The following is an 18,180-nucleotide window of genomic DNA, read 5'->3' on the forward strand; positions in this document are numbered from 1 at the left end:
CTAAGATCCCACACACCATAGGGTGTGGCTGAAAAAAGGAAAAATAGAGGTAGGATGGTATGGTTACAAAGCTCTGGTTCTAGTCCTAGCTCTATCCCTAACTCACTGTGTGACCTGGAGCAAATCTCTTCTTTTCTGGGCCTTGGTTTCACCATCTATCAATTGGGAGAGCGAATTTATGATTTCCAAGGCCTCTTCCTACTTTCATCTGTGATGATTACGGAGCAAGAACAGGACAAAGGTGTCGAGGTGTCCTTGACTTCCCTGCATTAGAGGAAGGGGAGAAATAACATCTGTTAACTGCTGCTTCGTGCTGGGCATCACCCTTTCCTACCACCCTATGAGGGAGCTGCTATCTTCTCATTCAACAGAAGAGAAAAATGAAGTTCAGATGGTTTGAATCACTCCTCAAATTCTCCCAGCAAGTAACAACAAAGTAACAGCTAAAATGAGTGTTCACCACATTCCAGACACTGTGCCAAGACCCTACATTAACTCGTGTAATCCCCCAACAACCTCCATTAAAAAAAAAATTGTATTGAAGTATAGTTGATTTACCATGTTGTGCTAATTTCTGCTGTACAGTGAAGTGATTCAGTTATACATATATACATGTGTATACTTTTTTATATTCTCTTCCACTATAGTTTGTCACAGGATATAGAACATAGCTCCCTGTGCTATGCAGTAGGATGTTGTTTGCCCCTCCTATAGATAATAGCTTGCATCTTCTAATCCCAGACGCCCAATCCTTCTCTTCTGCACACCCCTCCCCCTCAGCAGCCGCAAGTCTGCCCTCTATATCTGTGAGTCCGTTTCTGTGTCATAGATATATTCATTTGTGTTGTATTTTAGATCCCACATGTAAGTGACATCATGCGGTATTTGTGTCTCTCTTTCTATCTTCATTTTCGAATGGGGTAACAGGAAGTGTCTAATGCCATAGTCTATGCTCCTAATTACTAGACCACACTTCATCTCAGAAATGACATCTGAGACAGCATCAAACTCCATATAATCCACTCGGCTGAGAGGGGACCACCTCTCCGTCTCCTCACCACCAGGCTCCTGTGATTTGGCCATGATGGGAGAAGGGCAGAGAGGGACAGATGCATGCAAGCTGTCCCTGCTCTCCTCCAGCCTCTCCTGAATGCAAACTGCACTTTGAGTTTTTGCCAAGAGATGCCCCCACAGCTGTCCTACTGAAGGATGAGGTATGGGGCCAAGAGAAGGGAGATCTAGGATCCTTGGGCCCTGACTCTCAGAGCCAAAAGTGACCTTGCAGATCAGCTGATTCCCTGCCAGACCTCAAGCTTGATATCAACCATTTTCTTGACTCAGCTTACAAACCTCCAGTCACAGAGAGCTTATTATTTTTGGAAACCTTCCCTATCCCCTGATAGGACTTTTAGAAGGTTCTTTCTTCCATTGTATTGAAGCTGATGTCGATACCCTTTACCCACTGGGGACTTTAGATCAAGTCCCTTCCCTCTCGGGCAAAGACTCTGGGGTCAAGTTTTCTGTTCAAACCCCAGTTCCACCCTTTCCCAGCTGCATTGTTGTTGAGTTGCTAAGTCGTATCTGACTTTTTGCAACCCCATGGACTGTAGTCCACAAGGTTCTTCTGTCCATGGGATTTGCCAGGCAAGAATACCAGAGTGGGCTGCCATTTCCTTCTCCAGGGGATCTTCCCAACCCAGGGATCGAACCAGCTCTCCTGCATTGCAGGCAGATTCTTTACCCGCCGAGCTATCGGGGAAATCCACCCAGTTGAGTAATCTTGGACAAATTGAAGCTCAGTGCCTCAATTTTGGTTAATTTCCCACCGTTCCTGCGCAAGTTAGCCTAAAGCCAGATTTTTCTAGCTTGATCCTCAATGATCCACAGCTTCTTTCCATTGCATCACTTTGTACAGTGCTTTTCCAGCCACAAAGTGTTTTCCCAAACATCACATCATCTCACTAGATCCTGGGAAACAGGGCCGCTGGGACGGAGGGAGGCATGAGTGGCATGTGGTTATCTCAGTTTAACAGGTGAGGCAGATCTCTGACCCTAATACCAGACTTACCTCCAAACTTGTGCTCCTCACACCTCTCACAGTTAGCATTCCAGGGCCTCTGTATGCCTTGCTCTCTTCTTCTCCTTGGTGTTTCCCATGCTCACCTTCTGCCTGCAGCATGCTCCCATGCTCACCTTCTGCCTACCTCACTTTGCTGGTCACTATTCATTCTTTAGGCTCCAAAGGTGTCAGTCACACATTCTCCAGGAATCTCCTTGCTTCCACCCACTCACTTAGCCAACACCCCCCTCACATGTGCTTACCGTAACAAACTGTTTGCCCCCACTTTATTATATTGCTTATTTATCTTCCTCTCACACTGGCTGTGGGTGCAAAGTCTTCAGTCGTGTCCGACTCTTTGTGACCCTATGGACCATAGCCCGCTAGGCTCCTCTGTCCATGGGATTCTCCAGGCAAGAATACTGGAGTGGGTTGCCATTTCCTCCTCCAGCGGATCTTCCCAAAACTGTCTCTTGTCTCCTGCATTGACAGGCAGGTTCTTTACCACTAGCGCCATCTGGGAAGCCCTGGCTACTAGAACGTAAACCCCATGAGGCTGGGACTATGTCTGTCTTGTTCATTGTGTGCCCAGCCTATAGCACAAAGCTTGGAACAGAGTGACTGCTTATTAGAAGTTTGTTGAACAAATAAATGAATGACCTGTCCAGTATTCCAATATTCCTACAGCATGGCCGGCCCCCCTGTCCCTCACTATCTTCCGGAGTTTGCCCAACTTCACATCCATTGAATCAGTGATGCCATCCAACCATGTCATCCTCTGCTGCCCTCTTCTTCTGCCTTCAGTCTTTCCCAGCATCAGGGTCTTTTCCAGTGAGTCAGCTGTTCACAGCAGGTGGCTAAAGTATTGGACTGTCAGCCTCAGCATCAGTCTTTCCAATGAGTATTCAGGGTTGATTTCCGTTAGGATTGACTGGTGTGATCTCCTTGCAGTCCAAGGGACTCTCAAGAGTCTTCTCCAACATCACAGTTCAAAAGCATCAATTCTTCAGCACTCAGCCTTCTTTATGGTCCAACTCTCACATCCATACATGATTACTGGAAAAACTATAGCTTTGACTAGACGGACCTTTGTCCATGACTAATAATGGCCTACATTATAATCCAGGCTTTATTTCTAATTCCAAAAATTCTTTTTTATCATCTTCTGAACCTAACCTAGTTTCTACCCTAGCCCTTACTCTCCCTGTTATTATTTAATTCCTTAGAATCTTACATTTTGATCGAAGGAATACTAGAGCTCATCTGATTCAATCCCTTGATTTTCTACACCAGAAAACTAAGATCCATAGAAGTTAAGTGGTTTCCCCAAGGTCACACTGCAAACTGTGGCAATCCTTCTTGAATACCAGATTGGTGCTTTCCCACTGAGTTCACTGAAGACTTCATGGGCTTCTAGGGCTTTGCCTTGGGGGTGGGAGTCGCAGTAAATAACTCCATCCGGGGTTTCCTTGGCGGTCCAGTGGCCAAGACGCCACGCTCCCGATGCAGGGGGCCTGAGCTGGATCCCTGGTCAGGGAACTAGATCCCACATGCTGCAACTGAGAGTCTGTATGCTGCAACTAAAGATCCCCGATGCTGCAGCAAAGACCAAAGATCCCGTGGGCCGAAACGAAGACTCGGCAGAGCCAAATAATAAATATTGTAAGTAATAATAAAATAATAATACTTCCAGCCAAGTCCCTGCTTTATGCTCTCTAGCTACTCCAAAATCCAGACACAAGAAGTCTGACATCTCACAGCCAAAAGTGTCAGGCAGGATTGGTTGGAGGAGGTATGAGTTGGTGGGGAGGAAGGGGAGGCAGGGAGGGCAGATCACGGAGAGCCAAGGATGCAGACAGAGAAACCAGGCGGTGTGGCACAGCCCCACTGTTGTGGGATCCCTGGAGGCTCCCACTGTGGCCACACCATTCCCTCTGCCCCTGAAGCTGACCTTTGGGGCCAGAGATCAATAACCCAGACTTTGGCTTCAGCCCCCGTTAGCCCTCCAGTGACCACAGGGTGCACAGAAGAGCAAGTGGGACTCAGGGTCATTAAGTAACTGTCACTCTTCCCCAGCCCCTCTTGGGCACTGCTGGGGGAAGGGCCAGGGACAGAACCGTTACTGAGAAACAGGTGTGGTCGGTTCTCCTGCAGCCCCCACAAGCAGAGGAGGGCCCAGACCTCTATCTCTGCTTGACCCCCGCCCTCTTCCCCTTCCTACCTTCACCCCAGATTTCTTCCTGTGCTCTGTCTCCTCCCACCTCTTTAGCACGGAGCCCTGACTCCGCTCCCTGAACCCCTAGTCTCTTATCTGAGCCTTCATCTTGTTTGCTGAGCCCCATTTCCCCCTCAGTGAAACCCTATATTTTTGTTAGCTCAAACTCCTTTTGCGGTTTCCCTCCCCTATTGTCCTGTTGTGGGGTATAATCAGGAGCATTTCCTTTCTGGCCGCACCACAAGGCATCTTAGGGATTGAACTCTCAGCCCCTGCCTTGTAAGCACAGAGTCCTAACCACTTGCCCACCAGGAAAGTCCCAATCTGGAGCCATTTTATGCTTTTTCAATCAAGGCAGTAGATGGAAATTCCTCGTTCCCCATTTTCTGAATATCGCATCCCAAGTACCTTCTCATCCCTCACATCCCTAAAGAACAAACATGTTGTTTTGACCATCATATTAGCAGACCCCTGTCTCAGAAGCACATTAACCTACCCCATCCCATCTGCTTTCCATCCTTCCTGCTCACCATTCCTTTCCCACATCCATCCCCCCCGCCCCCAATGCCCTAGCCAATCACTTCTGATTGATTGGTTAGGGACGAGGAGGAAAGGGATCGATGGAAGAATCTGGGCCTATTCTAATCAAAGTTAAAGGTCCAGGACAGAATGATATTAATTGTGGGGAAGCTCAGGTGATGGTCCCGAAGGAGTTGGAGGTGAGGTGGTTTGAAGTGTGGAGGAGAATGGGTGCAGAGCTCAGATTGTTCTCTGAAGGGCAGGAGGAGAGTTGTGGAGCTAATAGAAGTGAGAAGGCATAAATCAGTAGGAGTATTGGCATTAGGTTGGGGTTGCCAAGACTACCCCACAGCTAAGAAATTTACCGCCCCATTCCTCTAGAGTGGGGTCTTGAGTCCCTGGTACTCCAAGTGTACAGCAGGGGGCGCTCTGTCCCCACATTTCCCCCTTTCCTCACCCCTCAGAATTTTCTTCTTTCGTTCAAAAATACTGTTTGAGTACAACTGTGTGCCAAGCACTGTGCACCAGACACTATGCCATGGTACCAGGGACTGCAACCATTCCGGCACCAACCAGACGCACAGACAAGCAAGGTCCCAGACTCCGTGGTGCTGGCAGGGTAGGAATACAGTGAATAAATAATTATTGTGATTTAATTTAAAGAGTATCAGACAAAGCTTTCCTGAGGAGCTGCTTTTTAAACTGAGACTTGACAGATGCCTGAATCTTGACCAGGTAACAATGTGGCAAAGAGGTGAAGGTGGAGCGTGTAGGGGTTGCCTTTCAGACAAAGGGAACAATGGGCTTCAGAACCTGAATCAGGAAAAGATCAGGTCCCCTTCAGAAGGAAGGAAAGAAGCCTGCCTCTGTGGCGACATCCAGCTTTGGTCAGAGATTTAACCCTTTCTGGGCTTCCCTTGTGGCTCAGTAAAGAATCCGCCTGCCATGTGGGAGACCTGGGTTCGATCCCTGGGTTGGAAAGATCCCCTGGAGAAGGGAAAGGCTACCCACTCTAGTATTCTGGCCTGGAGAATTCCATGGACTGTATAGTCTGTGGGGTCTCAGAGTCGGACACGACTGAGTGACTTTCTCTTCACTTTAACCCTTTCTATTGTGAAACTCACACACTTGGAGCCCCCCAGTTTCCAAGACTCAGTTTTCTTGAAATTTGCCTTTTGGGGGAAAAAGGCAAAAAGAGAGAGCCAGCAGGTCTCTGGGTCCTTTCTAGAGTAACCAAGCTTGGGAGGGAGAATTCCTGTTCACCCCCTTCCTAAGCACAAACTTTTGGGCTACAAGTGAAACAGAAGTCGATTTAATTTAAACTTCAGGGCCCCTCCCAAGGCCATGGAGCGAGTCAAGTCATATGCTCATGTATTTTTATAAAATGTGCACAAAAGAGATATTTTAGTCACAGCTGGACACCTGAAATGTGAAATACCAACAGTTAGTCCAAGAGGTGTGCCAGGTAATTAGTTAATACAAATACATTTTCTGATGTTTGTGGTATTTTTCAGTTTTTGAAATTTGTGATTTATCATGACTTTTTTTCTTAGTCTAAATAAATGTTCACTTTGGGTATACATTTTATACCTATAGTCCTATACCTCTTTTTTTTAAATTTTATTTATGTATTTGGCTGCACCACATGGCACGTGGGATCTTAGTTCCCCCACCAAGTATCGAACCTGTACCCCCTGCAGTGGAAGCACAGATTTCTTTCTTTCTTTCTTTTTTAAAACTATATATTTATTTATTTCGTTGCACTGGGTCTTGGTTGCCGCATGCAGGCCTTCTCTAGCTGTGGCGAGGAGTGGCTGCTCTCTCTCTGGTGCGCAGGCTTCTCACTGTGGTGGCTTCTCTTGTTGCGGAGCACAGGCTCTACGACACACAGGCTTCGGCAGTTGTAGCACACAGGCCCAGTTGCTCTGAGGCATGTGAGATTTTAATTCCCGAACCAGGGATCACACCTGTGTCCCCTGCACTGGCAGGTGGATTCCTATCCACTGTGCCACTAGAAGAGCCCAGAAGCATAGATTTCTAACCCCTTGACCACCAGGGAATTCACTATATTTCTTTTCTTAAAGAGGGCATCCTAAATTGTAAAAGCTCAATGTCCAATAAGACCCGCCTCTGCCCGAGTGGGTTTCCAGAGGCTGACTACTGACTCCAGACCCTAACTGATTCTGGAGTTAAGAACTGATTCCTCCTGATCAGTTCTTAGAAGGATCTAACTGATCCTTCCTCGCCCTTTGATCAGTCTCCCCTGTGCTGTGGTCCACATCCACCTGGGTGGATGACTCATGGTTAATAGGATTGCCAAGGGGATAGGGCTACATGAAAAGTCAGAGATAATTAGTAGTGAAATGTTTTTTTTTTTTTTAACTTTTTATTTTGAGATTGTTTCAGATTCATAGAAAAGTTGCAAGAAGAATCAAAGACTTCCTATACGCGCTTCACCCAGATTTCCCAGCTGTTAAAAATTTACCTCATTTGTTATCATTCTTTTTCCCTTCCCTGTCTTTCTATACACACTTGGCTACTTCCGAGTAAATTGCAGATGTAATGCTCCTTTTCCCCTAAATATGTCAAAGTGTGCTTCCTAGATATACAAGGACATCCTCAAACATAATCATAATACTGTTATCAAAGTCAAGATGACACACTGAAACCTACAGACTTTACTCTGGTTTTTACCAGTTGTCCTGCTAAGGGTCTAATAATGTCATTTCTTGTCCAGACTCAGTCCAGGATCACTCGATCACTCATGCCATTAAGTTCTCACATCTCTATCTTTTTTTTCATATCTCTCTCTTTTTAATCTGGAATAGTTCCTTGGCTTTTATCTTTTGTGACACGACATTTAAAAAAATAATAGGCCTATTATTTCGTAGAATATCCTTCAACTAGAGTTTATCTGATGTTTCCTCCTGATTAGATTGAAATTTTGCATTTTTGGCAGAATTATCACAAATGTTGATGTATCTTCTCAATACCCCATATCAGGAGATAAGTAATAATATGAACCATTGTATGCTGAAGCTGAAACGCCAATAGTTTGACCACGCGATGCAAAACTCATTTGAAAAGACCCTGATGCTGGGAAATATTGAAGGCGGGAGGAGAAGGGGACGACCGAGGATGAGGTGGTTGGATGGCATCACCAACTCAATGGACACGAGTCTGAGTAAACTCCGGGAGCTGGCGATGGACAGGGAGGCCTGGCGTGCTGCAGTCCATAGAGTCAAAAATAGTCAGACACAACTGGACAACTGAACTGGACTGGAACTGGATTGTGTTGAACTTGAATCACTTGGTTGAGGTGCCACTTTTCTCCACTGTCAAGTTGCTATTTTTTCTCTTTGTAAACAATAAATATCACCACACATTGTGATGACGTGGGTCCTGTTTCTCATGAACTTTCATCATAGTTTTAGTTTCACAGTTTTAGTATCCACTGTTAATCCTTGCCTAAATCAACTGTTATTTGGATGGTTACCAAGTGTGATTTTCTAATTACGCTATCTTTCTACATTTGTTAGAAGAGTTTACCCTTCTCCATTTGTTCATTCGTTTTATCTTTTTAATATTTATTTTTATTTATTCGGCTGCCCTGGCTCTTACTTGTGGCATGCAGGATCTTTAGTTGGGGCATGCCTGCTCTTAGTTGTCAAACCTAGGCCCCCTGCACCGGGAGTGCAGAGTCTTACCCACTGGACTACCAGGGAAGTCCCTGTTCATTTGTATATCAGAATGAATTCACGGATTTCTTTTATACTCAATTACCAACCGTTGTTCTGATGCTTAAATTGCCCCCAGTTTGGGCAGTGGGACCCACTTCAAACTGGTATCTTCATTGCGCTTTGAGTTCTTCTTGCTTTCTGGTAAAGCAAGCGGTTCCAGACTCACCTGTCCCAGGCTCACCTGTCCTTCCCCAGCCCAGCCTGAGATCAGCCATTTCTTCAAGGAGCCAAGTATGTTAGAAACGGGAAGTATTATGCAGAGTCCGGCTCCTGTTAGTCTAGGACTTTCAGTTTATAAAGTCTGCTGCTGCCGCCAAGTCGCTTCAGTCGTGTCCAACTCTTCACGACCCCATGGACTGCAGCCTACCAGGCTCCTCCATCCATGGGATTTTCCAGGCAAGAGTACTGGAGTGAGTTGCCATTGCCTTCTCCGTTATAAAGTCTAACATCTCCTATTTACTAAAAAGCCTCAGGCTTAGAAAGAGGTGAGTTTGAGTGTGCAAACTGCTTACTGGCTTTGTAAGCAGTTTAGATGATACACAATGGCAGCAATGATGCCTACCCTCAGAGTTGTTGTGAGGATATAAACTCCAGAAGGGCAAGAACCATTGTCTGCTTTTGACCGCAGCGTCTCCAACAGGGGCCTGAGGACAACGGGAGCTCCGTAATAGTCTTATTTTCTTTTTATTTTATTTACTTATTTATCTTTGGCTGCCCTGGGTCTTCGTTGTGGCACACAAACTCTTTGTTGTACACGGGCTTTCTCTAGTTGCTGTGAGCTGGGGCTATTCTCTAGCTGCGGTGCTTCTCATTGCGGTGGCTTCTATTGTTGTGGAGCCTGGCCTCCAGAGCTTGGGCTCAGTAGCTGTGGAGCACAGGCTTGGCTGGCTCGAGGCCTGTGGGATCTTAGTTCCCCCACCAAGGAGCCAACCCGTGTCCCCTGCATTGGCAGGTGGATCCTTAACAACTTGACCACTAGGGAATTTTCTGCACTATTCCTGAAGGATGGAATGACCTGAGATGCGAGGTGTGAAGTGTTAGCCTTGTGTCTGGTGCACACACGCAGCTTGCAGTCAGGGGTGGCCGCTCTTCTCTGTTTTGTGGATACGTCTATATGCTCAGAGTTAGAGCTAATTGTCAGGGGGGCACTGGTGATGGGCCAGCTAGAGGCCTCTGCCCCTCGCAGAGGAAGGAAGGATTTGGATTGAACAGATAAAAACAAAGACAAACACATACTGGCCTAAGTGTGCTTGTTAGGAGGCCCACAGACAGGCAGTCAAGTCCAGAGGAAGCGGCAGCTGGAAATCAGTCAGAGGTTCTGCATGGCGGGTGGCCGGGCTGGACCCCCGGCGGGTGGAGGGTGAGGTGTGGGCGTGGGCAGATAAGAGGTAGGGGGAACTGATTGAGGCAGACTTCTGGGGACAGGAAGGAGTTTTGTGCTAGACTTGGGCAGACAAGTGGACGAGGCTGTACTTCAGAGGCCCTGCCTGAGATGCCCGATCTCGAGCAAGACACAGAGCCCACGTTGTGGGGGCCTCCTTGACTCAGGGGGAGCCCAGGACACAGCCATCAAGGAACCCCTAGGCCTCTGGGGGAGACCCAGACCCTGTTGTTGGGGATCTCATACCTTGACCTTCTCACCACCAACCTTGCCCCCTCCTCCTGGTTCTGCTCCCTGCTCCCCTCCAAATGTGGTTGGACTTTTAGCCCCTTGGTGTGTCTCCCATCTGTCCAGGAAGCCTAAGGATCTTGCAGCAGGCTTCATGTCTTAAAAGCCCCTCCTTTATTCAAGCCTCTGAGCGTTTCCTGGAAACGGCGTGGTGGTGAGAGTCAGCTTCTAAGTGGCCACCAGTCTCTCCACCAAGGTTATTTTGGAAGGTGACACCTTCCCCCGGCTTACCACAGTACCCTTCCAGAGCACCCCCGGTTGCTATGACAGCTGACAAAGGGAAACCACAAGACCAGAAGTTGAGCCAGTCTGCTTAGGAGGAGGCAGGGACAGAGTGTGGTGGGGAACAAGGTCCCTGCTTGGCACACCCATGCGGGCACAAAGTAAGGGTTGCAGGGCCAGCAGGCTTTGATGCTGCAGAAGCAGCCAGTTTGCCGTAGAAGCTTCTGTCCAGGAGTTGATCTTTAAGGGGCTCTAAGTAGCAGGTTCTATGATTAGAACTCTTTTTCCATTGCACCCATTTTGAGGTGTGGAAACTAAGGAAGTGACTTAAAGAAGCTCCAACAGCAAGTGAGTGACAGATCTCACCCAGATCTCTCAGTTCTGTGCTGCGTACTCTTCCCACAATCCCAATTACCTACCCTTGGCCAGGAATTCACGGAATCCAGAACTTCCTAAACTGTTTCCTGAGACTTCATGGAATATTCTGACAAAATTGAGGCTAGTGATATTTATTTCTTTTCAAATGCATTGGAAAAGTAGGTGCATAATAGAAACTAAACACGTTTCTATGACGGGTCTTGTTGTGACACACGTATCGCCTTTAACAAATGGTGTGCCATTCCCAAGGGTGATGTGTGCCCCAACCATCATGGCCGAAATCCTTCACCACATTCTCTCTGAGGCCACACTTCCCGTGGGTGGCTTTCAGGCAGAGGCTGAGTCGACAAGCACAGGAAGGCAAGGGCATCCTGGGAGGCAAAGGAGTTTGTGATGGGCAATTTTGTTTTAGTTTTTGGTCATGCATCTTGTGGGATCTTTGTGCCCCAACCTGGGATCGAACCTATGCCCCTTGCAGTGAAAGCACAGAGTCTTAACCCCTGGACCACCAGGGAAGTCCCTGTGATGGGCACTTCGGGATCGAGGACTCCCCAGTGGTTCTGCTGAAACCTTCCTAGAACTGCACCACAGTCTGCACTGCTTCCTTCCTTCCTCTGTCTTCCATGGGGCTTTCACCTGCACTGTGGTCTGCCAGCTCTCCCAGCTTCCTCCGGCTCCTTGCCCATTTTCCCTCACAGGTATTTTCCCCAATAAATCAGTCCCACGTCTAATCCCCTCTTGACGCTGGCTTCTCAGAGGACCTGAATTAACACATCAAGAATTCCTCCAAGGTTCACGAACTAGTCTCCAATGCGTATATGCATTGTTTCAACAAATATTTCTCCACTTTCATAGGAATGTATTCACCAACCACATGTTCAATTGCGGTCAAGTGATTTGATCATTTTACTATGCTTTGCAGCTTGTAATTTCAGCGTGTGACTGTGATACTCAATGCTGGTTGTCTATTCAAAATAGGAGTCAATTTTTGGATCATTTCTTATAGCAGTTAATTTGTGACACCTTTGATGGTTTGTGAGAGACTGGGCTGTCTCCTTTAACCTGGAGGTCATCACCTCCTGGCAGTGGTCTGCTAACATACGTTTACTTTGTAAGTGTTCCATAGTAAACTTTGGGAAGAGCCACCAGGACCCATCTTGAATGTGCATACCTTCTCAACTGCTGATGCTGCTCAGGGCAATGGGCTTTAGACAGCTCCTTCTGGCTGAGGACCGAGCAGAGTCTGGTATTGCCATAATCCACAGAGAACAGTCCCAGAGTCTGTGCCTGCCCGCTCTGTCCAGAAAGGAGGACCCTCAGTTCTGTAAGACACCTCGTGCTGACACCTTTGGTTTCCTTTGATGTGCTGTGTGTGTGTGCTCAGTCACTCGGTTGTGTCTGATTCTTTGTGACCCCACGGACTGTAGCCCACCAGGCTCCTCTGTCCGTGGAATTTTCCAGGCAAGAATACTGGAGTGGGGTCCCATTTCCTACTCCAGGGGATCTTTCCAATTCAGGGATCGAATCCATGTTTCTTGTGTCTCCAGCATTGGCAGGCAGGTTCTTAACCACTGTACCACCTGGGAAGCCTCTGATGTGTTGTTAAGAGTGACCAAATCTAGAGGAGATACTATCCTTGGGTTCCTTGAGGGTTTTGATCAAGATGAGGGAAATATTTTTAGTTAAAATGTATTTACTATGAATGGTGTCTTTACTTTCTCTCATATGCTTTCCAAAGTATTTTTACAAATGGCTCATTTAATTTTTTTTTTTACTTTTACTTTTTTTTTTTTTTTTGGCCATGCAGCATGTGGGATCTTAGTTCCCCAGCCAGGGATCAAACCCACATCCCCTGCAATGGAACCACATCGTCTTAACCACTGGGCCACCAGGGAAAGTGAAGTCACTCAGTCGTGCCCGGCTCTTTGCGACCCCATGGATAGTAGCCTGCACCAAGCTCCTCCGTCCATGGGATTTTCAAGGCAAGAGTACTGGAGTGGGTTGCCATTTCCTTCTCCAGGGAATCTTCCCAACCCAGGGATCGAACCCAGGTCTCTCACATTGTACACAGATGGTTTACCATCTGAGCCACCAGGGAAGTCCCCTGCAGTTTGCTCATTTCACTTTTTTTTCAATATATGTATACAGATTTATTTACTTATTTGCTTTTTGGTCTTCTGTGCTACATGAGCTTTTCTCTAGTTGCCATCAGTGGGGGCAACTCTTTGCTGCAGAGCTCGGGCTTCTCATTGTGGAGCACAGGCTCTCGGGCTCATGGGGCTTTGATCGTTGCAGCTCTAGGGCTAAGTGGTTTCGGTCCCTGAGCTCCAGAGCACAGGCTCAAAAGTTGTGGCACATGGGCTTAGTTATTCCATGGCATGTGGGTTCTTCCAGATCAGGGCTCGAACCCATGTCTCCTGCATTTGCAGGAGGATTCTTTACCACTGAGCCACCAGGGAAGACCTGCTCATTTAGTTTTTAAAGTGATTCTGTGATTCTTCGAGCACAGGCTCTGGGGTGGGGTCTGGGTTCAAATTCTAGCTTGTTTTGTGACCTTGAGCAAATCATTTAAAATCTCTGAGCCTTATTTCCTTTTCTGTGTAATAAAACTGCCACCTCCTCTGACAGGATGAAGTGAGGTCATGGAGATGTTGTGGTTGCCTGGGCAGGGGGTTGCATCAGAGAAGGTCTGATTGGCTAAACTGGGGGTCTGAGGAGCCACAAAGCAGGTTGAGTCATTAGTGATGTGGTGAGATTGCCTTTCCTGGTCCAGGAAGAAGAAAAACTCCCCGCTCTGTGCTCCCGCAACACTTTCTCTGTCCCTTAAAGGCCTTCAGCATTATCCCTTATTGGAGTCTTTTCTACCCAGCCTGGGAGATTTGGGGTGGCCAGAAGTAGGTGTTAAGTCTGCTGAGGTTCAGACATTAGGGGTTAGCATGGACCCCTCAGGCCCATGTGTGTGGGGACTGAGGAGTCCTCAGGAGGATGAAATGCCCACGATGTTGAGCGAGAGTCATGGGGTCGGGCTGCTCAGCGGCCCCACTTGTCAGAGTCGAAGGAGCTGCCGCCATGGAGGGCTCTGGTGAACGGGAGAGTGCCGTTTCAGCTCCTTCACCCTCTGCTGACAAAGCGGGACCAGGGGCGTGAGCAGGACACCCTTTTCATCGCTGAGAACAGAACATGTTGTAGGTGTGACTTGCTGGCCCAGCACTGGGGGAGCCCCACGAGAGGCAACACCCTTGGCTTCCACACCCTTGACTTGCCAACCCTTGTCTTCCCATGGAGGCAGATGATGACATGCTGGGGAGCCCACAGAGCCATCCCCGGAACCTCTCAGAAAAACCCTCCTGACATCTGCGTTCATCCAACTCTTTCTCTGGGCGAGGTGCTGGGTTAAGCACTTTCCAGGCACGCTTTGCTACGGTCTCCATAACAACTCCACGTCTGTTCCAAGTCTTATTTTGTAAGGGAGATAAGGAAACAAACAGACACGTCACGGAATTTGCTCAAGATGCAAGCTAGAGAGGCAGAGGGATTTGAACCTAGTCTGGTTGACTTTAGGGCCATGGGCTATGAACCAAAATACTCAACTGATACAGGAGAACTAATTGAGGACGATTTCAAGGCTGGGTTGCAGTGAAATAGTTGCTATTAACATGCCCCCATTTATTCCCAATAAATGGGGTAGGCTTGGTGTTTGGGTTCCATGTACAACCCAGCTTTGCTAGGCACCTACCTGGCATTATGTAAGGGTCTGTTGTGTGAGAGCTATGGCAACAAGAGAAGCTCTGTGCCAGAACCGTGGGCCTTCCTGGTACCTAAATCCCTAGACTCTGGGTCAGGAGGAAGCTACTTGGTCTTGGCAGTGCCTCCCGGCCAGGGCTCTGAGGTCCTCCTGGCTCCCAGCATGAACACAGCATCACAGCATCACACCTGGCCTACATCCTTTGCTCTTTGCAGATGACCAAAGATGGTAAAAAAGCTCAACAGATTGGTTTATGATTCAGCTCTACCACTTACTGGCTGTATGGCCTCAAACAATTCAAAGGTGAATTAACCTTTCTGAGCTCAGTTTTTTAATCTGTTAAATAGGGGGAAGACTATCCACCTCATAAGGCTGTGGTGAGAAATACATGAGGAAACAGATGTCAAGCACCCTGATGCTGGAAAAGATTGACGGCAAAAGGAGCAGGGGGTGGCAGAGGATGAGATGGTCAGATAGCATCACTGACTCAATGGACATGAATTTGAGCAAACTCTGGGAGATGGTGGAGGACAGAGGAGCTTGGGGTGCTGAAATCCACGGAGGTCACGAAGAGTCGGACATGACTTAGAGACCGAACAACAAATGAACTTCCTAAAAACGGCAACCCACTTCAGTATTTTTGCCTGTAGAATTCCATGAACAGAGGAGCCTAGAGGGCTATGGTCCATGGGTTTGCAAAGAGTCGGACACGGCTGAAGCAACTGAGCACAATAGAAAAGTTCTAATTTTCCTCCTCCTCTTCTATTACTCTCCTGTTACTATTACTATACCATCTCCATTCTCAGGACCAGGATCTTTCTCTACATTTTGATTCTAGATCCCCTCTCCAGATGTGAAGGTCGAGACACCCAGCTCAGCTGAGCACCGCAGCTAGCCCTGTCGGTCCTTGGAGGGCAGAGCTGCCCTTAGGGGAGCAGGTTAGAGCCAGGTCTCAGAGCCAGGAGACCTGAGTTCTCCTCTCAGCAAGGCCACCAATTTGCCATAGGACCGCGGGTCAATCACTTTTTCTCTCTAAAGATCAGTTTCCCCACTTCTCCAGTTCTTGAGGATGCAGCCCGGCAGGGTCTTCGGCTCCATCCCTAGTGTGGGAGGCGACAGATATCATGGTGATGTTTGAGCAGATGAGAGCGAACGCGGAGAAGTGACTCGAGGGGATGGACAGGTACAATCCTGAGAACCTGGCCACCCTGGACCACTGTGTGGAGATGCAGGCCAAAGAGAATATTTATGATCTGAAGCCAACCTGGCTGTGCTGAAGCTGTACCCAGCCTTTCTCCAGACCACGGTCACTGCCCAGATCCTGCTAAAGGCCCTCACCAATCTGCCCCACACCGATTTCATGCTGTGCAAGTGCAGCAGGAAGAATGGCCCACCCAGCAGATTTTGTCCCTCAGAGACCTGCTGGGGACCTGCCACTTCCAGTCCTTCTGGTAAGCCCTGGATAAAAACATGGATCTCTTGGAAGGTATAACCGGCTTCGAAGACTCTGTCCAAAATCTGCCACGTCGTGGGCATCACTTATCAGCACATCAATCTCTGGCTGCTGGCCGAGATGCTAGGGGATCTGACAGGCAGCAAGCTAAAGATGTGAATGAGCAGTATGGCTGGAGTCCCAATGAGTTAGACAAGATCTCCATCTGTAGCCAGGAAGAGAGCATTAAGCCCAAGAATGTCATGGAGAAGATAGACTGACAGGGTGTCCAGCATCATGGCTTCCTCCAAGTAACTTTGCAGGTGTTTAATAAAGGTTTGTTGGCTTCTCAAAAAAAAAAAAAGAAAAAACCCATCACGAATTGTTTCCCCATGGGTAAGTAGGGAGAGTTGTACCTGCCCAGCTCACCTCACTGGGCTGTTGTGAAACTAACACAGGGCTATGAGAGCCTCTGTGAGGGGTAGGGCCCTGTGCAGAGTGACTGGGTTTCTTGGAAGAAAAACAAGGGATGCAGGAACCCAGAGGAGCCAAGTGATCTGCCTCTGATCACAATTCTTCCTCTTCTTTGCCTGTTTCATTCATTCATTCAACATATATGGATCAAGCACCTACTATGTACCAGGGAGTCTTTTAGGTCCTGGGGACACAGCAGTGAACAAAACCAAAATCTTTGCCTTCATGGTACTTCCATTCTAATGGTTGGAGAGACACAGACACTAAATGAAGTTGGACGAGGCCCCACCTCCTCCAGGAAACTTCCCCTGACAACTTGGTCCCCACCTCCTGGGTTAGGCATTCCCGTCTGGACACCCCTAGTCCAGTGATCACACTGGACAATGATATCCGTTTTATCACAACCCGTGGTCCTCTTGAGGACAGGGACCTTGACTCGTGTTTTCTATCCTTGGCACCAAGCACAGGGCTTGGCATCTGGTTAAGACTCAAGACACTTTTGTTCAACAAACAAAGGAATGAAACAAATGGAGTGATTTACACCCTAGGCTTCTAGTTGTTGACTCATTCAACAGGTTTTGTCAGGCAGCCTCCATGGGCAGGTGTGGATGGGTGTGGTTGCGAATAAAGAGATAAAAAGTTTCTGTCTCTTGCCCTGAAGGATGGTATAATGTGAAAGGCAGGAGAGAGGCCAGGAGGAGGGAATGACCACCTACTGAACAGGAGCCCCAGTACATGCTTACCTCTCGAGCAAAGTAGGTATTAGTAACTTTTCACAGGTTAAGAAAGAGGTTCATAGAGACCCAATAACATGCAAGAACAGTGGGGCTGATGTAGGTTTGAGGTCAGCCCAGGCCTACTTTCCCACTGTAATCAGGACACAAGGCAGGATTTGCTCTGTCCCCGAGGGGCAGTCTGCATAAAACGAGGGCTGCAGACCCTCAGAGGTGGGAGAGGTTGCTGAACTGAGGTCCGTCTTAGAGGAGGAAGCTGCCCACTGTACCTTAAAGGTGGGCATTTGGTGGGATGGGGACTGGCAGTGTGGGGGTGTACTCTCTGAAGGTGTGAAAGTCCTAGGGCCCTGGGAAGATGTCCTTGGAAAGCTCTGAGGCCTGCTGATGGGCAGGCAGGGGAGGGTGGAGTAACCATCGCTGCTTGGGCTCCCTGCTAGAGCATACACTGCTGCAAACCCCGTGGCACCTCGGGTACAGCTTGGATTAGGTTGATGTCAACCAAGTGAATAGATCTTTTTCTCCTGACTCCTTGGGCAAGTAATCAGAGTTGTCATCTCAGCCAGATCCTAGCAAAGGACCTGCCACCTTCTGAATGCTCTTTGTGGTACCCAAGTTGCCCCAGTTTTATGGAGAGGTGTCCTTGACCACTGAGCAATCCAAGGGCCTGCCTGTTGAGATAGTTTCTCTTTGAAAAGAAGTTTGCCAGCTGCTTTCCTCAGACTGAAAGGGGAGTGGATCACATGCCAAAAGTAACAGGTCTACGTACAGGGTGCTGATGAAAGGCTTCACACTCTGGAGTCAAAATGTCTTCAGATCCCTTCTCTGCCTTCATGGCTTGTTGATCTTAAGCAAGTCCTTTATCTTCCCTAAACCTCAGTCTTCTAGTCTGTAAATGAGGGCTACTGGTACCTAGATCAACCAAGCCCCACTTGGGTGGTCTTTCCCCTGCCCTACTCTCCCCTGCCCTACAAAACTGGACCTGCTCCTTTAGGC

At 48.0% G+C, this 18,180-nt stretch overlaps 1 pseudogene; it reads left to right on the forward strand.

The window, feature by feature from the left end:
* The first annotated feature begins 15,671 nt into the window (after positions 1 to 15,671).
* LOC133235931 (eukaryotic translation initiation factor 3 subunit K-like) lies at positions 15,672 to 16,294 on the forward strand (annotated as a pseudogene).
* The last annotated feature ends 1,886 nt before the right edge of the window (positions 16,295 to 18,180 follow it).

Source organism: Bos javanicus, chromosome 2 (assembly GCF_032452875.1).
Source record: "Bos javanicus breed banteng chromosome 2, ARS-OSU_banteng_1.0, whole genome shotgun sequence".
Lineage (NCBI taxonomy): Eukaryota > Metazoa > Chordata > Mammalia > Artiodactyla > Bovidae > Bos > Bos javanicus.